We start from the raw sequence: 24,194 nt of genomic DNA on the forward strand, positions 1-24,194 counted from the left end.
TGCTACTGTATAAGTAAAATACCTCATTATACCATTCAGTATAATTGTTTAGATGAACTAGGTTTGTTCTTCAAAAGTGGACTAAAGATTTCTCACTGTCAACTTTATTATTCCAAACCTAGAGTTACTTTCTCCAGAATATATTCTGCTACATTATTTCATCTCAATATTTGCAATTTGGAGTTCTCCTAGTTAACTTGGCTACAAAGCATCATGATTATTAAAACTTCTAGCTTTGCAAGGGCCTGTTTCATGCACTATGAGAATGTAAATATCCACAGTGATAATATATTTTTTAAAGGAAGTACAAGGAGCAATGAATTTTTTACATTAATACATCTGTTCTAATAAACACATGCAAAATGTTATACCACACAACACATGCCATATATAATAATATAGGTTTCACGTTAAAATTAAAATGCAATATGATTTTAAAAATAGATTTCATATCTGAATACTGAAACAAATTTCAATGGTATAAGAATTTTTTTTCAGAGAAATGGCCATTATTTTGCAAGATATGCTTCAATCCAGTGCTGCAAAACCTTCTGTATAACTTAAAATTATATTTTATGTTAAAAGCTACATCCACCTTAGTGAATTAGAAAACATGATAGTTTCCACCTTTGGAGAGGAAAAGATTTACAGACAAAACACAAATATAGATACTTAGCTAATAATCATCATCCAGCTAGCCTCTGTGTTTTCTGAAGAATTGTATTCCATAGTTAGCATGTTTACATTCATTCAATTGTAGCTGCAGATTATGGCAATTAGATATTTATCCTCCTTGGGTCTATTTAATGTACACTGTTTTTATTTATGTTGAACTTGAATCCATTAGCAGAAACAAAGCTGCATACATATAACCCTAACCAGTTGTTAGAGATGCATACAGACTACTGCCTGTTTACTTTGGGAAGACTAATCTTATGGCATGCATTAAAAATTTTGTACTTGTTACTGACTAACACTGCAAACTGAAATCTTGGAACAATCTTATTTACAATTTAAGGGCTCCACATTTAATTCGTGCACTGGAAATTTTTGCTTTATCCTTTTGTTAAAAAAACTAAGGCACAGGACAATATACAAAAATACCACAAACTAACCATGAATGCAAGGTCATTTCATTTCTCTAACACAGTATTTCACTAAAAGATGCATCTAGCTGTCATCAGATCAGTCTGCACTTACCGTCTTTACCCCTTGGTTAATATACACTAGACAATTGGATATTTTAACTGTTTTGTGCTAGTCACACAGCTAGGGATGTTAACAGAAAAATTAATCCTTCCTTTGTATTTCTTAAGGAAAAGATTAGCTGCTGTTTTTACTTACAGTTCTCAGCATTTCTTGTCTTCTAAACCATTTTAGCTTTTAATATGAAAGTTTTATGAGTTATTCTATCAGAAAATTCAAACCTTTACTAAGTGACATGAACAGTTACAGTTGGCTTAAGTGTAGTTGGGTACCTCTTATTCCAAAAGAAAAAGCAATATATGGTATATGTTAACATCTAAAGACTGAAAACATAACCAGTAAAATAGTCTCACAGACTCAAGGAAATCACTACTTAATTCAACAAACATTTGTTTCAGCTCAGGCATTACAATAGAAACTTTTAGCAGCTTTCTGGTTCAATAATACTCTGTTTGATATGTAGACTCATAACATGCAGCACAGCACCATCTGCTGGCTTGAACAACTGCTTTGGAGACAACATGGTCAAGAAACCAGAATCCGTGATTCTCAAAACTATCCAAAACACAAAAGGAAGGCATTCTACTCACCTCAGTTCACCAGAGTTTCTAAGATTCTGCACAGATTCACTATGTAAAAAAAAACAAAAAACCAAAAACAAAAAAAAAAAAGAGAGAGAGTATTGTCAGGGTGTTTGAAATGACATTTGAAAATCATGTAAAGACGTAACCTCAGCACGAAGGCCTTATTCAAAGAAATAAAGAAGAGGAGTTTCCTTCTTTATAGTTCACAGAAGATCTGCTTTTAAACTGTTTCTCAAACATTACATTCTTGCTCTAGTCTGCATGTACCTTTATGGATGTGGTTTGTTTTATTGGGTCAACTGAGGGTTCAATCAATAACCAAATAACAAGTAGTTGTGTCTTAACTTAATCGTCGCTGGAAGTAGCATTTCTCAAGTTAACGGGCAAAGTTATTTTATGTTTCTACTTGTTTCACATAGGAATAAAAAGTAAAGGAAAATATATTTAAAAAAATGACAAAGAATCCATTTTCATTTTATCAAGACTTCATACACACAGATGGAGCAAGTAAGCAAACAATATTTTCAGTAGTACCATTAGAGGGCCATAGTAGCTAAGAGAGCCTCCGAAACATTTTCAGAGATGTCTGAATGATTGGTTTTCTGTAGCTGTTTAAATAGAAATCTTAATTCTCTTTATCAGTGCTATTTCAAAGCACACTGATACCCACTTCCACTTTTAGGCATTAAAAAGTGTATTTTGCTTGCTGATTCATAACAAAAAATGATTATTTAAAAGGAAAAACTATGCAATTTCCATACCCACACCAACAAACAAAAAGCACTTTTCCAGTCCCCAAATTGCTGAGGTTTATATATTTGCGTGTGTATATGCAGGCAGCAGAAGCAGATTTCTGGTAAAAAACTAAGGGCCAAATTCTGCAACATCAGTAGGACTGCTTGCATGAATAAGTGCTACACAATATGAATAAAGCTGCAGAATTGGGTCCTAAGTTTTTGTTCAGTCTTACAGTTCATAGTAGCAGAACTCTATAGATTGGAAACACAAATTCTAGTTACACTAGTCCCTGTAAATTATTTTGTTGACTCGATGCCTATTTCATGAGGTGTGAGGAGGCCTTGGCTGGTGCAAGTGCATACTGCAAATGTCACACATTTGGTACCCACTGTGGGGTTTTGATTAGGATTCTCTTTGTGCCAGTTTGGAGATGCACAGCTGGCTCAACTGAGGAAAAGTGCAAGGCATTCTGGGAAATATTAGTTGACCAACGTTAGCAAAGTTACCTCTTGGGCATAACTGGCAGACTTCTTCCTTAAAAATCCTACTGCTGATCTTCCCAGGAAAGCACGTGGCTAGGACCTGATCCAGAGCCCGCGAAAATAAAGAGAAAACCTCCCACTGACTTCAATGGGAACTGAGTCAGGCCCTCAGAGCACAGCGTTAAGAGTGAGGAGACCTGGGCTGTGCAGCCTAGTACAAGTAATCTATGGCCAAGTTTTACTCTCATTTGCACACATACACACACCCCACCACCTCTGAAGTAGCTCTAATGAAATGAACAGTATTACTCCACTTTAAAATGGGTGTAACTACAAAGAACACAATCTGGCCATTAGCCTCTGTGTCTCTGTTTCCCTGAGTGTTAAATTGTGGATCAATCCTTCTTTCCAATCTACCTACCTCGCTATGAGGTTTAGCTACCATCTGTAAAGCTCTATGTACCGGAATCACTATGCACTATCTAGCGTGTACCACATATATGTGTGTGTACGTAACAAGATCTTGTCACATAAAGGGGCTGATTCCTGCACCTCTAATGGGAGTTTTGCCATTGGTGGCACGATCGTGCCCAAAGATATGCAATAACAAAGATGGACTTGAGTTTAAGATCATCTCTGCTAAGTAAATATTTCTACAAAGTTTAATTCGGTGAGGTTTAATTCTATTTCAAACTATAGTATATAACTGTCTCTTACCTTTTAACTTTAGAGACTCTCAGTGGTTGGTACTTATTAAGTATAATTTTATTTGTCACTGTGGTGACATGCAGTTTCCTCAGACAGTGTGATGTGGCAAGAAAGTTTGCATGCGTCAGTATGCAGTCAACAGAACTCATTGTTTTACAGAAGGAACAAAAGATAACCAGAAGTGATATCTCATGGTGAGGCATACGATTCACGGACATTATCACACCGCAATACGGGAGGAAAATGTGCATTGTCACAGTATCTGTGCAGGACCAATGCATGGTGCAACTACAAATGGCTTATTATTTTAACCCCTCTTAAATATTCTAGAGGGATAACACAAAATAACACACAAATTGAAGGAATGATTGAGATTTAATATAAAATGGAAAATTGACAGATGCTGTGACAACAACAACAAGAGATGTCTGATGGTCTGTTCCTAACCCCAGGGCTCAGTAGTACAAGCTGTGTGTGTGCTGAACTCTGATTGTTTTAAATTTTTGTTCTGACATTTTTGCTACAGTATTACATCAACGCAGTTGTTAAGAACAGGTAGAGTTAAAAATAATCAATTGACTGTAAAATATATTTCTCCTGTAAAAGCAATGGACTGACACTTGCAAACTTTAAACCAAGTGTAGAAATGAGCTCTTACGCTTAAAGAGCCCCTAAGACATCTTGTCATGAGTTACATCCATTCACAGTTCTTGCTGCAGGTGTCAATCAAGAAAAAACACAAATAAGAATGTATTTACCTTTCTTAGGGCTGAATTTTGAAAAAATGATATCTGTAAATATAACCATTTGTGTGCAAAGCAGAGTGTGTAGCCTACAACAACAGGTCCATGTCGTGCAAGTATATTGTGCATGCAAATCAGATAAAGTTAAGGATCTGCTACCTTGATTTAATGTAATATTAAAATGCAGTAATTAATGCAAATTCCAAGGCCGCAGTTGATACAAAAAGCATAGTTCATTGTTACCAGATACAGACAAAAAAAAATATTCAATATATTCTGCTCTCAATGGTGAGTGTCACAAAAACATGTCTGCCCTACAAGAATGAGTAATAAAATAAAAAAAAATTCCCCAAACAATAAGTACAGTTCATGGGAAAATAGGAAAAGATTTTTATGAAAAATGTATCCCCTTTTTAATCCAAATTTGAAATTTTGACTACAATTGCCAACATTGTGAATATTAAAAATTTTCAACAAGCCCCAGTTAAATATTAATCAGCAGGATGAAGCCTCCAGGCCCTCCTCCTCTTGAGCTTTTTCCCTCTACTCCAAGTGAAAACAGTTACTTTAAGTCTAAGGATGAAGTAACTTCACCAGCCATAAATCCCAGGCAGGCCCCTGATAGCTTAAACATCCCTTGGGATGGGATTTTCAAAAGCATTCAACATTGGCCTAATTCTGACCCCACTATATGGAACAGACGTTTAACCATTGGTCCCACTGATGTCAATGGGAGAAAAGCTAGGCCAATACTGAGCACTCTTGAAATAACCCTACCTTAGACCTTCGTCCATCCTGTGCTTTGCTGCACACTGGGCTACCCACATTTGCCATCCTTCCCTGTCACCTGCCCTTCTCTCCAAATCTTCCCATTTCATATTGAGGTGCTTGATGTCGTTCAGAACTGTCCACTTCCATGTTATTCGCAGTCTTCCTCTCTTTCTTGCATTTTCTGACTTCCATTCAAGGGCGGAATTTGGTAACCGTATTTTTTCTCATTCTCAGCACATGTCCCAGCCACTGATGTCCTCTTTTGTAGAATATTTGTGAGAGGATGCCCTGTCCAGTAATTTTAATGACTTCTTCATTCACCTTCCTATCTCTATATGTTATTCTCAATATTCTGCTCTGACATTTGTGATGAAATGCTTCTAGCTTTTGCGTATCTTTCTTGGTAAGTTACCATGTTTCACTGATATATGTTGTGATGGGACAACAATTGCTTTGTACATGTTCAGTTTTGTCTTGAGAGATGTTTTTGAGATGCCAGATGTTTTTGAGTCTTCCAAGTGCAGCGTTTGCCTTCCCGATTCTTCTTCTTATTTCCTCTGATCTAGTACCACTGTTGGCTGATGGTACTTCCAAGATATGTAGAACTGTCCACATTCTCCAGTTTCTCTTCTTCAGTTTTGATTTCTGTCTCCATTAACGTGACTTTACATTTCTTTGCATTGTATCTCAAACCTATCTTCTCCATTACTTCTTTTACTTGGTTTGTGCATTTTTGTAGTCTGTTGGCATCTTCACTGATAAGAGCAATGTCGTCACCGAAGTCTAGATCAAATAGCCTTAAATTGTTCCATTTTAGGCCATATGTATCACTGTTGTATTGTTTTAATCCATAGTCGAAGACTAGCATAAACAAAGAAAAAACCCACCACTTGAAATAACACCCTTAGTTAAATAGGAAAGAGTTCATTAGTATGTGCTTCTTCTGGCCATAGAGCAATATTGGCCCAGAATTACATTTGTACAAGAACATGATTTTCAGAAGGACAGTCACCCTGCTGCTGAATAGGTTGGCCTACCTCAGAGCCAAGCTCTAAGATTTGCACTATTTACAGTTTTGTGGACTGCAGCAGGACAGCCAGGCACAATTAATTTAACAGGTTGTTTCCAATTTTGTAATGCCTTATTGTGATGTTTGTAGGTCTTCTGCACCCTTCCATTTCTGAGTAACTTGCCTGTCTGTAAGTGTAGTTGCTATTTTGAACCAGGGGCTTCATGCAGCCTGTTACAGAGAAGACTCACACTATGTCCTTTTCTGGGCACTTTACATTCTTTTTCCCCTTCATCATAAAGCCAAATTTTTCATATTGAAAAAACGGCTGCTTTTTATGCATGAAAAAATAAATATGCACGGAAATCTAGAGCAGTCATCTCAATTTGGCAATTTTGTTGCACAGCAGAATACTACTGACCAAATTCTGTACTCTATAATGCATGCCAATCCTATTGGGAGTCACTTAGGTGGCACACTGACAGCAGAGCTTTGTTCGGTAACTTCTAATGCCTTAAATTCTTATTCTACTTTAATGAAATGTATCCAATTGTTTGAGTGCCATATTTTCAGCATCCCACAATAGTTCAACTTTCCTCCACAAAGGTAACTATGGCTCCAACTCAGCAACTTTATATGAACACTTACCTAATTTTAAACTCGTTAGTAGCACATTGAAATCAATGCAACTACTCATATGCTTATACTTAGTGAAGTGCTTAAAAGTACCTTACTTAAACAGGGCCTAAATGAGACTTTTAGAATAGATGTATTACAAGATACAACCATTTGAAGTAGTAGTACCTCAAAGCATTCATTCTCTCCCTCTTTTAGCTTTACCCTAGCATAAGGTCATCTTTGTCAAAACTCTGAAGAAATTCTACACCATAAAAATAAGAGCCATAATGGTTCCATTCATATAACGTTGAATCCAAATGATGATGTATGTCCATTGGTTTTCCGAAGGATCATAGGTTATGAAGAGTTTGTCTTTTAAAAACATTTTCCCCTAATATAAATGAGGATTCTGATAGCATATCCAGCAAGAGGCACCGTACAGTGAGCATAGCATGGTTAGCCTTACTTAAGGAAATTTTTTTTTAAATGTTCTTGCCTATTTTTAGATTAGCACACAAAATTACTGACTTATTGGGAATAGCCCTCCAATAAATGATGAGTATAATGACCTACGAAAGGTGCAAATGTACTACTGGTTGAGTCAACTGCAAAAGAACAATCTATGAATCTTGTGCTAAATTAATTATCTCATTAACCTTGACCATTTTCACCTGGCCTTAAGAGGAAGGTAAGAAATTAGACGACAGATACGCAGGTATGTGTTTGAAAGGATTTCCATCTTGGCATACACATTAGTAAACACTGCACACTTAGAGAAATTGGTAAAAGTAGTAAGGGAGGAAATTAGGAGACTATGAATATAGTTGAGTGAGAAAATTACAGACTGCAACCTCTGTGTTATTGCACAGTTCTAGGTTACAATTGTAACCTTCACCTCTGACAGTCTTGTTAATGAGCATAACAGCAAATGAAAACAAGGGGGAAAAGAGTTTGTTTTGTCACATACTCTATGGACACAGCTACACTAGGAAATGTGTAAAAAGAACAGTGTAGACAAGGGCGTGTGTAGTCTGAACAGATGTTACTGGCTCAAGTAAGCCACAGGCCCTCCCAGTCAGGGTTACCATTTAACACCCTGTATACACTAGGGTTTTAACTACCATATTAAACACCTTTTTTCCTAGTGAGGACAAGCAGGCCTAAATCCTCTCTCAAGTGCACTATTCAGGGAAGAGAGATGTGAGCAGGGGAGGTGCACTGGACTGTGGCATCACAGTACTCCAGAGCCTCTATTGCAGCTATTGCTGTTGTTGGTTCATGCACACACATGCATGAGGGGTGGAGTCCAATGAATCTGCCTACCTATAGAAACTCCACACAGGACAGCTCCCTATATCCTGACCATCATATGCAGAACCTACTGAATTCAGAGCCTTGCAGCATCTTTATTTTGTGCCAGAAGATTTGTAGATAACAGATGAAAAAGGAATTCAGGGTTTTGTTTGGCTAAAAGCTCCCAGTTCAGACACAGACACAAGTAAATGAGCCAAACCGATTCTATACATACAGAGAGTCTCCTAGATGATGCATAAGTAGGAGTGGAAAATGTTAAGGGCACATATGAGTCAAAGGTATTATCACACATCAGCTGCAAACCCCAAAACTCTGGGCATTCAGGGGCAGGGAGAGACAACACAGCAATTCCAATCACATGAATATGTCACCTCCACCCCATCCCCATCCACAAGGCTGCATGGTGTGTCACAATTACCTTTTTTGCCTATTGGCATCTCTACATGGATTAGTTAGTAGGATGTACCCATCCATCATCAGCACTACAGTATGTCAAACACCACTAACCCAGGAAGGATATGGGGTGTTTATTTGCACAAGCTCTCACCACATTCTGTAGCTCAGTAGTCCCCAACCTTTTTGTGGCCAGTAGCACATTCATGTTTTCAGAAGAGTGTGGTGGTCATCAACAATTTTTCAAGGCTTATTTTGTATTTGTACATTAAATAATACAAAAAAATCATATTTAATATAATATATGAATCCAGAGAGAAGAGAGAAGCCGGAGAGAAAATGTGAGGACAGAAAACACCGGCACCTGCAGCCCCAGAGTTCTCTGTCCCTGGCCAGTGCGGGGCCGTGGCTTCTCTCTGGCTTACGCCATGGCCCCACACTTGCCAGGGACTGAGAACACCAGCGCCCACAGCCTGCCGCCCCGGAGTTCTCTGTCCCCAGCAGGCGCGGCTTGTCTCCCCCTCCACATTGCAGACCACTGCTGGAGCTCAATGGGTCCTGATGACCAAGCTACTGTGGAGCTACTTCACTGCCCCATCCATGCTACTCAAGACAGGATGTTGTCAAATTTAACAGACAGGAGCAAGAGGTTTCTGTGCGCTTTGCTCATATATAAGTCAACGTCAGAATGGAGCCCTAGTATCAGTGATGTGAAAGTAATTATACATGGAACTATCAATTCCTTTTCTGATAGTGAAGCATCCACAACCAGATCCTGGCTTTCAACTTTATTCTTTAGTAACAAATATATTTCTGAAAATAGTTATTTGTAGCCTCTTTGCAAGCAATATATTGTACTTGATAGATGAAATTCAGGCTGCTTCGATTGGCTATAGCACAGTGACATCATAAGATTCACTCTCTGGCTGAATGTACACAATTGTTAGAATGGGATGAGGACTGCACAAAATATTCTTCTCTGTTTTTCACTTCATTTACTATGTGCATTTGCTATTTCACTAGTTCTCCAAAATAAACAGTCCGTTCCTCTGCTGTTTGTGTGGGTTTTTCCCCACAATAATGGGGAGGAGAATCTTTTTACAAAAATTTGCAAATATTGCAAACCAACAGAGGTACAAGGGGACCCAAGGCAAGGGTAGCCCCTGAATTTTCTTTGTGCTTCCTATAACTTCTCCTTCAAAATTATAGTTGCTGTTGGTGGATGTCACCTGATCTAGAGTCTTATGGAACTAAACTAATGGCCCATAACCTTCAATTCTCATGTATGTTATCCTTCACATATAAGCCAGAATTAAAGTGCACCACCTAATTCTAATGGAACTAGCATTGTTTCAGATAACTAATCATGAACCAGACATAGAACCTGCCATCTGAGGAGCAACCATAATGTTGCATTTACCTTCCTCTTTTGGGGGGGTGAACATTTTAAGGTTCTTTAAGACAGTTTCCAAAATAGTCTCCTTAGTTAATTTGTTATTAAATTGGCTAGTCTACAAACTCTGAAAGTGGAATTACAAAACATGCATGACAAGTGGTGCTTTAACTTCAAATGTTACATAAATCCTAATTAACAGCATATTGTCTAAATGAAAAACTGTGTATTTATCAAAGAAATATTCACTATTTGGTTTGGAATATTCCATAAATCAGAATGCTAAAAGGAGCAAACGTTGCTTGGTTTTTATCATCATGGTACCTTAACAGCATGTATGAATATTTATCATGATACACTATGTATTTCAGGTGAAATCTATGATGACTACTGGAGGTGGATGTTTGGATTCTGGTTAGATATCTGAATTATCCACACACCTGGAATCTGCATAATTCAGCTAGAAATCTCAAGAAAGAGGTCTTATGGTATTTCCAGTCCTGGTCAGAATATGGAAGTGAAAGGATATGTGGAAATGGACGCTAACTAAAAAAAAAAAATCTGTTCAAATTTAATTGTAGAAATGGCTAAATTTCTCAAGGAGGTTGGGATTTTTCTTTTCCAAACTGGTCTATATTCCTGAGATGACTGTAAGAAGGGAAAACAAAAAAATCTCAAACCAACCTGTAGGTTGCACAGCCATATGCTTTTCCTGCTGAAGGTTTAATTACAAGGCTCAGACAGTAACTATTTTTAAATCCCTCAGTAAATCCATTTTGATTAATGTGAACACTGTACAATACTCCATCTATAGTAGAATAATTAAGGTGCATTGAAAACCCAATCACCACTGAGGCAAGTAGTGGGAAGTTGTTGACCTCACACAGATCATTCCAGTCCGCAATTCCACACATTCATTACTGTGAAAAACAAAGTCATTAAAAGAGTTTACTTCCATGCCTTAAGAAACAAACTAAGAAAGTCAAACCCACCTTCCACTATCTTTTGTCTGTTAAACCTTATTCTTTCATCATTTAATACGTGAAACCCATTAAGTGAATGGACATATCAATTCAATATAAGGCTTAGTTGAGATTGGCCTGCTGTTCAACATAAGGCTTATATTGAACTGATATATCCAGTCACTTAATGGGTTTCACATATTAAATGATGAAAGAATAAGGGTTAACAAGCAATAAAAGGAAGGCGATGTCCCCTTAAGATAGGGAAGGTTTATTTAAAGCAAAACAAAAAGAAACTATGAAAAGACAATTTGCTCTAGGCACTTTGGTCTCAACTTGGGGGAGCTGCCTAGAAACATAGCCGGTTATTAAAAAATGATTTCTCCATGTTCACAAACCTAGCCGGGGTAAAAGCTTCAGAGGCTTTTGGAAGTCAGGGTGCTGACAGAGCTACCTAACATCAGCCTTTTAGCCCAAGACTCAGGATGTAGCAAAAACTGCTTTGAAATTCTCAGGACCTTTGTTGGTGCCAGGCCTGAGTCAGCTGGCACAGGCCAGCTTCGGGTTTTTAATTGCAGTGTAGACCTACCTTAAGGGCTTAATCCTATAAGGTGCTGAGCCTTCTGGCCCTGATAACTAAAGCACATACATCACTACATACATAATTTTAATCACATTAGTAGTCCCACTGAGTTCAATGGGATGATTAACGTGCTAGAGGTTAAACACATACTTATTGCCTTGCTGGGTCCAGGTTCTAATAAGTTTGCTTCAGTTTGCTCAGATCCCTAATGTCTCTCCTTTCCACTAACATTTGAGAGGTCAGGTTTTACTACTGTCACTTGTACCTGCTGAAAGTGAATTTCAAATTCACATTAACTAATATAAGTGGAAATCAAATTTTCAATTCACACATCTCATTTATATCTGCACTGTTTGCACACTCATCCAATCAGGCAAACAAACAGTGCCTTGTGACAGCAGGCCAATCTCAACTAACCAAAACTGCTTGAATAGCAAATACTGAATATTCACACAGAAGTGTTTGTGTCTAAGCTGCAACGGTAGAAAAATATGAAAAAGCTTTGAACAGTGAATACATTTGAAGAAATAGCCATCTGCACCAAGATTCTGCTTATGGAATATCTATAAGCACAGCTAGAATTCTCAGAAAAGGCATCTACAGTAATTCGCTCTGCTGTAATGTTTTGCTCTTAGACATTTACATTATTTACCACTTGCATTCACTGTTAATAGTACTCTCATCCCTTGAAAAAAAAGTTATATTATCTCTCTCTTTTCCTCTCTTCTTTTTGCCTGGTGATACAAAACGCGTACTCAAAAATATTATTGTTCATGCTTACATGTAACACACACAGGTCCTCCCCATCACTACTTTTTCTTGCACAGATTAGTCAGATCTCTCTCTCACAGACACACAGACACACACAGAGTATGAGATCATGATGAAACAGTCTCATTTCAATAGTTAAACTCTTCTTTCAGCATTGTTGCTTCCCACCCATGAAGCAGGCTGCATTTCCTACTTGTTCAGAATTTTCATGCTTCATTTAGTGTAAAGTGCATTGGGGGTAGGAAAAAAAATGTTCTTCACAGTTATATTCTAAACTACTGACCACATTCGGGCAACAGCGAACTCACCAACTCTGAGGGCCTTGTTCACCAGAGTTTGGAACTCCACTAAAGACTTTGCTAAACCTCTAATTTTGACATGCTTTTCAAAGGCAGTCAAAGATGAATATCAAAGAATAAGAGTAATCCACATTGGGAAACCTGTCAGAAAATTGTTGGGAAAATAAAGTGAATCAATAGCATGTCAAGAAACTCAAATGGAAAAATATTGAATATTCATTTTCTTGGTTTCAGAGGTATAGGGATTTAGTAGAACTGGAGCAGCCTGTGGGATTTTCAGCTTTCTTAGAAACATTCAGATAATTTTTGTGCTGATCACTGGATTCGTATTTAATTAGCTCCTTTAAAATGGTAGTCTGCATCTTTATGCCACTTGTTAATGAATATAGAGCATAGTTAGAGGACCTAATCTGCAGCACACAGTGGGCATTGCTACAAGTAAGAGAAATAGGTAATATGTCCTGGTGTTTTGGTATGTTACCTTGTTGACCAACATGAAAACTAGCTCTTTCTTTGGAAATGCTGCTAAGAAATAGTAAATATCAAGAATTACCTTAGTTAAATGTCAATAATTTAATCAGATTTACAGAATGGAAGATTTATTTATTTTTTCTAATGTAGGTCACATTCCCAGAAATTTGATATGCTGACACAAGCAACTCCTAATGGAGGAGCACTATGTCTGTGCAGTTTGTGACTGATGCTACAAACTTAGTTTTTCTATTTGTCAAACTGTTTTAAGCATAATCCTACTCAGACCAGATTTATGCAATTTAAGAATTTAAACAAACAGAAGCACATTTCTACATTAATTTATATAAGAAAACAAATGTCAGGCCGCCTTTGCCACAAACGCAAAGCAATGCAGCAAAGAAGATATTTTGAAATAGCTGCCCCACAATGTGTCACTCATGAAGCAAGGAAAAAAGGAATCAATTGTCCCTATTGCTTATTTACTTTTGCCTATAACTATATAAATATATTCAGGCAGCCCCAGTAATCCATTAAAACAGAGAGGTATGAAATTTCTAAACTGAATTCAAAGCTTTGCCATCCAACTGACCTTTTTACTTTTTTTTTCCCCCAAAAAAAGAACACATTAGGAAGTTTAGTGAATGCTTGAAAACAAAAAAATCTCAGTGAACTAGATGGTAAAAATTCACCCGTTTAGGCCCAAAGGGCAACTGAAGGCAAAACAAAGGGAAATACACACAGCAATATTAGTAAACAGTTAGAAAAACTTTAGAACACTAGAAATATCCAATATAGAGAGTAGGAAGATTTTTACATCATCATATAACAGAGGCCAAGAATTTCAAAAGTGACTTGTGATTTTGGATGCCCCACATGAGATCTGTTAAACAATATTGCCAATGCCAAGCATTCATATATCATGTGTAGGTCTCAAAATGAGATTGGGTTAAAAATCGTGAGGGTTGTTTTTTTAAATAATTTTGAGTTTTGTTTTGTTTTGTTTGTTTCTGAGCATATGAGGTAATGTTTTCCAGATCTTCTCTGTGCTTATGCGGGTCACTAATGTACTTTTTTCAAAATGAAAGCTGAGATTCTCATCAAATCATTTGATTTCAGGAGCTGGGATTTTAAGAAAAACACCTAATAATATCACAAGGCTTGTGATAAAAATCACGAGAGGAGACAGAACTGCTATAAAGGGGGTAGATTCCAAAGGTTGGGTGCTCAACCGTTTCTGAGTATCAGCCTCCAGGAAAGGAGTCTCAAGCTACACACTCCAAAAACAGGGCAGCGAAATCACTAATGACTTGTGAAAATTGCAACCATAACCCATGCTGTGTATCCCACCACCATTTTAAGATTTTCTAGCTCTCCAGTTAAAAGCTGTCTCTTCGCCTTTCCCTCACGCACAAACAATTATGGAACTATCATGTAACAAATTTAAATAGATTAACTACTTTTGATAGCATGGGGAAAATACTGCTTCTCTCTTACTAGGCATCAAAACTCTCTCACCATTCTTAAGTAACAGCAGAAATAATACAATCGGAAAAAAAAGTACAATTTAATTTGGTTTTTAGAACTGTTCCTTCCCTTGCTTGAGCAGATTAGCTTTCAAAGAGATGGTGAAATCACTGATGTACTCGTTTGCAAGTCAAAGGAAACAGACCTGTAAATACCAAACATTTGCTCTTTGGAGCATAACAAGAAGAAAAGAAAAGAAAAAAAGAAGATATCCAGGTTCCTAAATGATATTAAGAACAAAGTATTGTCCAGGTAATAGCTTGTTAACACTAGATCTCTTTTATTTAAAAGAGTTTGTATCTATTCCCAATAAATATGCCCCTTATAAATCATAGATTTGCTCCCAGCTCCAGCTCAACCCTGCGCTTGAAAGGTGACTGCCTGTTGTTAGCACACTCCTTACAAATATTTTCTCTGGTTTATTATTAGAAAAGTAATTTCACAGCCTTTTTGCTCACTTGCATTATTACTGCCAATTCTAATGATGCACCTCTATTTTGGCCAGAGTTCAACACTGCACTCAGGCCTGAATTCATCCCTACTCAGGAGGGCCCTAAAGTACATGCTTAACTTTAAGCATGTGCTTAAGACCCACTAACTTCCTGAATCAGAGTCTTTATTGATAAGGAAACTCTCTCAAGACAAAGGAATATTTCAAAAGAGAAAGAGGGTTGGGCTTAAACTGTGAGCTCTTTGGGGGGAAAGGCCTGTCTCTTTGTTCTATGTACAGCACCTAACATACTGGAGTTCTGGTTTCTGACGGAGGCTCCTAGGTACTATCACAGTACAAAGAAATAATAATGGAACCCACTTCTCAATTGACATATGCTAATTTCTCCCTAAGTCATGCCTTTGGCAGAAACACAGGAAATGAACTGCAAATATTTGTATCTAATTGGAAAGAGCAACCTTTCAGTGTACAGTGAAGGGGTGCCCAGTTCCTGAATCTCCTGCTGCTTATTCTGGGCACTAGGCTACAAAGTGGGAATGTTTATTCAAACACAACTCATGTATTGCTGCTTTGTTATGACTTTGAATTCCACTATCTGAACGGAGAGTATCCCAGCCAGCTAAAAACACAGATCACAGAGCCAGAGTACAGCTTCTATAGCCAAGGTTACATCCAGATTGCCATTGGAAGACATGTTTTCTACCCTCCTCTAACTTCTGACGGGAAGAATCATGGTGTGTGAACAGATATATGGTTAAAGAGATGTTAGGGAAAGGATTTTGGCTGTGAATTTGCAAAACCGAAGATAAAACACTTTTAAGCTTACCTGTTTTAAAATTTTACAATATGATTCCTCAGCCAACCTTTTATCAATACAGGAACTCAACATTTCACATAGCCCTCTACACATCCATGCAGTTTTCACAGAAAGGACTTGATCTTTGCCATTATAGGCTGGATCTTCACCTATCACTTAAGGCTTGATTTGCTTCCCTCACTCATCTTGAAAAGTGGTGCTGTTGATTTCTTTAGGATTTACCAGCAGATTAAGGAACTAATCAACCAGGGTTAGGTGGCAGAATCTGGCCAGAGATTAAAATGTCCATCTCCTCACAATTAAAGATTTGATTTCTAAGCAATTAGCACTTAAGACTGACATTTACAATTGCCAATTCCAGGCCTGAGATCCAGAACTGGCGGGAACTTCAGAGAGCTATGATTGTTGGAAAGATCAGATAGAGAGGGAATGCTCTGATCTCTGGCCTGCTAATCTCCTGCAGACCTTCATGGAGAGAGAAGAGTGGAACAGGGCACCACAGAATCTGGAGAACGGGAGTGGCTGGCAAGCAGAAGCTCAGAAGCAGGCTTAGCCACGGACTGTTGCTGACTTGGGGTTGGCATTGCAGGCAGGAAAAAAGTACTGACTGGGGATTGGAGCTGAGACTAATTGAGACACTGGGAATCTGGGCTGTCCAGAGAGCCAATAAAACAATTATATCCATTTCGGGAAAACTTTGCAAGCCTCTCAGAAAAAAATGTACCTGACACCAGTACCACCAAGCCCAGGCATTCAGAAGCAGCTCCAAAAATCAGCCAGTCAATCATGAATCAGCTTAAAAATATAAGATTTTTAAAAATAATAATTTTTGAGTACTTTTTGTCTGGTTTCTGAACCTTAGGTCATGTCTTCAAGCTTTCCTCTGCAATCATGAAAGCAAAGAACTTTCTTTTCTTAAAAAAAAAGTAAGAAAACTGATATTCTTACAAAAATCACAAGACTCCAAGAACTAAAGTGTTAAGAAAAACACCATATATCTTAAGATTCAAGATAAAAATCAGGAGAGTTGGCAAAGCTGTGACATTCAAGCCCTTGGAGTGTGGAGTTTTTCCATAGAGAACAGCAGGAGTTTACCATTATATGAAAACAGGGTGCACTGAAACAAAGGAAATTCCCAAACAAAATTCTTTGTTTACTTACAATGCAGTCTGCATCATGCCGTTCAAGAGAACACTTGTGTAAAATACCTCAAACACTGAAATCCATAGAAATCCCAAACTCATGTTACAGAAACAACTCTCACAACAGAAACATTCTCGATGACCATCAGCCAAACAACCTTAACTGTGCTTCTGTAACATGAAGCTCACAATAACTACAAAGTGCAGACCCCCACCTTTTTCATTTGTCACATGGCTTTTTCTCAGAACCATTTGTAAATATGTAGTTATATAAAGGTTACAAAAATGGAGCCCATAAAACCAAAGATACTTTAATAATTCAAACTAAGTATCACCTAGTCTCATCTGTCTCATGGTTCTCTATGGTAGTGATTTTCAACACCTAGGGGTCCACAGACTACGTCTAAAATTTCCAAAGAGGTCTGCACCTCCATTCAAAATTTTTTTTAAGGGTCCACAAATGAAAACAGGTTGAAAACCACTGCTCTACAGTATCCATCAGTGCAGTACAGAAATACATCATTGGCAAGCTTTTCTCACTCACCAAAATAATTCCAAATGATCAAAGCTAGTCTTCACTCATACATAGTAATTTTACACCTGCTCACAAAAAATATACATGACATCAAAACAGGAATTGTTCAGGTCATAATGAATTTTCAGACTTGATAAGGTACAAAAAAAGAATATACTTACATACTCAATTATCCAAGCATATAAAAGGTATAAGACTCAGAGATCCACCCCACTCCGAGTAAAGTCAAAGGGAAGACTATAGCTGATTTCAATAGAAGTCTGAATCAGTCCCTAAAATATCATCACAAATGCAGGGGTAAACCCGTGTCATAGTGCATATTTCTATTTAGTGGTCTGTTGTGTGAACTGGGGCATAAAGATTGGTGTCAGAGTTGTTCACAGTTTGTGATATCTATAATTTTTAATGTTTGCAGGTGGTTGAGGTTTTGTTTGTTTGCGTTTAATGGTACATCTCCACATGAATGACGCTTACTAACATGAACTGTAATTTAAAGTTTGTTGTTTTGGAATTAGCAGTAAATGTTGGCCATATAATATACTTTATCATGTCCATCTGTTATAATACTGTACTAAGCTCTTACGCAGTATTTTAAAATATCAAACTGCTGCGCAAGCATTGAATAATTACTCTGCCGAACTGCCCTGTGAGGTAGGTAAGAATTATTGTCCTCATTTTCTAAACTATATATCCATATAACGTATTTTTAAAAAGACATATTGTCTATGGTAGTTTTAGTGTCTTATAGATGGGGAAACTGAGGCATGGAGCTTGCCTAAAGCCAAATATCAAGTTAGTCATAGAGACCTGAGATTAGAACATAGTCGTTCCCAATTATCGAATCAGCACAGCAGAGGTTAGAACCCAGGGCTCCTTGACCCCCATCCCTATATACAATCCACTAGAGACAGTCTGGTGTCTCTCTGGTTATAAATGATAGCAATGCAGGTGGGATATTTGAAGTGCATTGGCTAATTTTGTTATAAATGTAAGAAGTGTAGATATCTCCCTTTTAAGGAGAAGGGCAGTGAGAACAGATCATAATTGGAAGCATTTGCTGTCACCATGTTCCTGAGAGAGCTTTGTGAGAGGCAGACAGACACTCTAGCACATTTTTAACATCTCTCAAACATCTGATACAACAGTACAATGAGTGCAACTGCTACAGGATTAAAAAGTGAAGAGAAAACAAAACAGGAGACCAGGAAAATCAGCAGACAATGGCAACTAATGTTTTAGGAGTCCCCTTCTTATTTGAACTCCCATCTAGGCTAAAAATCCCTTTTGAAGCAATACATGAAACCATGTGAAATTTACCTAGTTTCAGGTTTGAACACAAATGAAAGTAGCCAAGTTATGTGTGAATAGATTTGGGGGGTCAATGAACCCTTTGTCGACACTCAGTACAAAAGTCAAGACTGTCTGCCTTCTGACCCACATTTTTAATGTTGCTTTCATTTAAAGAGTTAAACCAACCTTGTAACAGTTGATCACATGATATATCATTGTGTCACATGAATCCACTTGAATACATACAACATCCTCAGATCTTAACCCAGCCTGTTCGTTCTGAGTTCTATCAAACATGAAATGTAAAGCAATACTTAACCATAGCTGCCATGTTTTGCACGGCTCCCCGCGTGACATTTTATCCAACCATTCAATTAGATAATTAGAATATTTGAAAATAATGTGCATAGAACCATAAATGTCACCTTAAAAAAGGGTGTGTGGATTTAGTGTTGACTAAGGCATCAACTTATTTGAAAGCCCTTGTGAAGGAGCAGATCAGCAGGGCAACCCACACATACAGCCCCTGCCTGCATACATCCCACCTGAGTGCATGGGCAGAGGAATATCTAAGAACAACAGGGCTAAGTCTATGAGACAGTGGGCCCTGTGGGTAATTACGGGTTTGGGGTCATTCCCTCTCCCCCTGCTGTCTCCTTTAGACCCTCCCACCCTCAGTATCTGTCTCAAGCCCTTCCTTCATCTCTCTTCTTCCAATTCTCCTACTATTTGCAACTGGAGCACAGGCTCTGCTGATGCACCATATGCAACAGCAGCCTCTAATAGCTAGCAGGAGGAACTGGAACTCTGTCTTGACTACAGCCCAGCTGAAGGTATGAGAATTCAAACAGGCTGCAGCAATGTGTGACGGAGCTACCAAACACACGAGTGTCCGGTGAGATACATGAAACCTGGCAGCCCTGTTATAGGGCACCACACATCATCAGCTGTAACTGGTGGAAAAGATTGTAACCAAACTATCAGGTTTCACATAGCTCTATGTCACTTCCAATTCTGGAAAATAAATAGGCATGTATTTAGAGACTGATCCCTGCACAGACTGAGCACTTGAGGCCATTATCCTGCAACCTTTAATTATACATAGTTCCACTGGAATCCAAAGGCCTACTTCAGTGAGTAAGGTTAGCTGCATTTGGATCACAATATTATAATTTCTATTCATTTTACATGGAAGGTATCTTTCCATAGAGGGAAATTGGAAGTTTACCCTCTGTTAATTTATACTCTCAGAATATTGAGCTCGCCTACCCATTGAAACCTGCTTTTCCCTTCCCATTAAGATCCAGTTTGTCTCCCAAAGAAGAGAAGTCCACAAGTCAATGGCATCTCTTTTGGTAGCATGTCTGTTTAACTAACTAAGACCTCTCTGTTGCTTTCCTTTTTTGTTTTCTGTCATATTTCACACAAATTTCACACTTTGTTTTATTAAGCAATTTTAAAACTATTAGCAACAGCAATTTTTGTGCAGAACATGTCACTACAGAAAAATTCTCTCCCCTAGCAACCGCAAGCAGGGGAAATATCACTTAACAGCCTTTGTACAAGCTTGGTTTGTTTGTTTTGACCAATTTGCTAGCAGAAGTAAAATCATGATTATCTGTTTAGCAACACAAATGAACATACTCGGTGCCAAATACTGGGTTCCTTACTTAGTTTTCACTCAGTCCTGAGTACGTAGCTACAGAATACTGATTCTGCCACCTTTGCTAAGCAGTACCTTACCTCACAAACAGCTCCTCTGAAAACAATGGACTATCAGTGAGTAACATACTATTCAGTGACAGCAAGGGTGGCACGGTCTGGCTCTGAGCATGGACTTCAGAAATTAAGTTCCTCTTCAAAAAAAAACCCACCAGATTTGTTCTGCTACTACAACGTGTAATCACATCTTTTCAGAGAAATAATCTCTTTAAAAGGGAAGGCAAGCCTAGCTGAAGGAGATGGGGGGGAATGGAAAAAATGGACATTAGGACTACAGTTCTTCTGAACCAACTGGTTGGCTATCTGTATCTCATTCAGCTAAATCCCTGAGGCTCACAGCCCTCTTTTGGAAGTTCAGGGGAGATCTGGATAATTATGTCTCTGCTCTAATGTGGAAGGGGTAGCATAGTCACAAATAAGAGCTAAGTTATGCCTTTGTGCTTGATTTTCAGAGGTGCTGAGTACCCACAACTTCAATGGAAGTTGTAAGGCACCCAGCACATCTAAAAAACCTGACCTCTCTGAAGAGGGGCATAGAGCAAGGGGTGATGCATCAGTTACACCAAACCAGGAGGCACCATGACTCTAAGACAACTCTGAGGCATAGTTCCTCTGATGCTCCCGTCTTGCTCCAAAAGAGGGAATAAATCTGCAGCAGCCCTTTATAGACCAGAGCATACTCATGTCCATTCAGCTCTGCTGCCCTCTATGTATGGCTCCACCCATCCTTGCCAGGCCCCCATCTACTCACTTGTGGCTGCAAGCATCAGCAGCCACACCGTCCCCATTCTCTCCCTGCACCCAGAGACATGCTGCATGCAGGTCTAATGCAGCTGGGCAGGATAGGGCCTTACTCCTCTGTGTTGCCACATCAGATTCTGGCACAACCTAGCCTTGAAGGATGCAACCAATTCCCATTATAAAGCCCTACATTTGTCCCCTGCAACTTTAGTAAGGAAAACTGGTTTGGCCTGAACACTGTCAGATATAAACAGACATCAAAAGGGACTGAGTCTGCAAAGTATGATGGGAATTCAGCAAAAACAAGAGTTCAGCAAATAGTTGGAGAGTCACAAACAGAGCCAGTTCATGTTTTTCAGGCAAAAGGCTTTCTAACGTCAGAAATCTGTGTGAATGTATTTGGCATGTACAGATACAAGGTTTTGATCCAGGCCCAGCTCTAACATGCATTTGACTTGCAAGTAAAACGAGGTTGACAAAAACTTTTTGTAACCTTCTAGAAAAAAATTATAATTTTTAAAATGTGTCTTAAACAGTAGTTATTCTTAGTTATGACTGCACTCTGAACTACTAGAAAAGGCAAGTTATTCAAAAGTATGTATTTGCTTCAATTTGATTGCCATTTAACATTACAATCAGGAATTTACTTTTTAATAAACACATACTTGAGCTGGTAACAGTAAAAGCATCATTCAAATATCATTTCCTGCTCTAAATTTTACCCATATTAACAGACTTAGCAAAGCATCAACCACAAACATGTTGGTGATAGAAATTTCCTAATGCAAGCAGTCTTTATAGATTTCTGCTATTTCAACGCAAGTCTCCAAGGACCATTTGAATCCATATTAATTTCCTTTCTGGCAGTTATGCGGCCAAGTATGAACTGCACTATTTCATTTTTAATGTGTCAGTAATTTAGTAATGTGTAAACTAATTATGCACAGATATTAATGTAATCGGTTTGGGGAGCTATAAAATCAATGTGTTTTTACAGACTGCATTAAGGAGAATTGCGTTATTATAATCATATGTCAATTGCTGATAATGTTATGGAATTAAAAAATGGATGTCACCCATATGTCAATACACATGTATTCACCCAGCCACTCAATGATGCATTCTTAGAACTTTCCATGTACAGCCTGTATGTCTCAGTAATATTAAAATTAATTCCTCCAAAAAGAACCATGCTGCTTCTATTTAAGGCTAACATTTTACTGACACCTCACATTTGCTATATGCAACTAGAAATGAACTGGCTGGCAATAGCTTATCTGCAAATAGCCCCCAAATATCCAAAAGATACAGTGTATGGAAATACAACAGTTTGACTGGACGCCCCAACTCTTCAACAACAAATTACTCATGAAATAGATCACAGCATCTCACAAATGGCCTTTTAAACTATTCTGCATTAGATTACCACCCTCTGGGGGCAGTAAATATTGCAATGGACAAAATCAGCATGGATGAAGGGGGGTGCTAACAAAAGAAGGACCCAGTATTGTCCTGAGACACCTACCTGCAACTCACAGTGCAATCATTGGGAATTGCACCGACAGAATGGAGGGCAGAACTCTCCCGTAAGTAGGAGCTGCCAAACACCTCTATAATCTCACCTATTTTACATTTCCAGTTATTCAGAATTGATACATTTCTCCTATTTGTTTCCTCCTTAGACCCTTCCACAGTCCCAGAGACAAGTTCCTTGTAAACCTGCAGCCCCAATGGTTTAGCTAAAGCGCCCCAAGGAACCCCAGGAAACACGTGCAGTGCAGTGGTCTCTCCACCAGGTGCAGAACCAGCATGGCTGGGTTTCCAGGCACCTTCATCCCCACTCCCTCTTACTGGAGCATCCAATGGAAGGGGAAAACTGAGTGAGTCCCCGCACCCCAACTATTCCTCAGCTGCCACAACACCTATAGGGCCCACAGCAGCAAAGGCTCTAGTTAGGGAAGATTTGGTCCTAGCACTGGGCTCTGCACTGATAGAAGAATAAATCGGGACCTCAACATGTAACCCAAAGCTTCAAATAAATTTAAAAAAAAATCCTGGAAGGTTTAAAATATAGTTGAAGTATCTGGTAAGAATTAATCCTTCCTCACCTGTGCTCCCTCACTGGCCTTAGGCAGCAGAAAGTGCTCGCCCTAGCCTCTTTTGTCAAATATATTATGTTGTTGATTGGAATTTATCAGTCCTTTGAAATGCAATTGCTTTTCCTTCTCACACCAATTACTTAAAACCACTCCTGAAATAATTACAAAACAACAAATACAGTTGTTGTTGCAACTTGCATTAGAATCAATTAGAGCAATCTACCTGCATACATGTCAATATCAAGAGAACTCCCCAAGATGAACCAAGATATGCAATTTTCATGGAGGATTTTTTTTAAAAGGCTCTAAAAAGCTCTATTTTTCCAGAACAACAATATCTGGAAAAAGAATAAACCGGCATCATCTTTGCTAAAAAGAGACGTTAGAACCTACCTTAACTATAAAAAACACTGTAAGAGATCCTCTTAAAAGCTAATACATTGCGGTGATATCAGAGAATCTTGGAATACCACACAAACATTAAGTCAGACCACCATGGGCTGTTTATCATCAAGGTAAGCAGTCCGAACTGAATAAGCTGCTGCAGAAAAGGGCAGCTTTCCCTTTGCATCTGCGCTGAATCTAAGCCCCAACATGGTTTTAGAAAGTAGGATGCTGATGAAAGTGCAGTAGTTTGCATGAGATATAAAACCAAGGTCTCGACCACTTAGTCATTGATTACCCCACAGCACTTTTTATATATTGTTGGTGTCATGCCCAAATACTGGCTCAGGTAACTACATCTGTCTAGCTAAACTCCCACTGCAGAGTCCAATGAATGTGCTATTCTTCTTCACTGTTAAGTATTACTATGCACTTCTGAAC

The sequence above is a fragment of the Gopherus flavomarginatus genome, chromosome 14 (genome assembly GCF_025201925.1).
Source record: "Gopherus flavomarginatus isolate rGopFla2 chromosome 14, rGopFla2.mat.asm, whole genome shotgun sequence".
NCBI classification, from domain to species: Eukaryota; Metazoa; Chordata; order Testudines; family Testudinidae; genus Gopherus; species Gopherus flavomarginatus.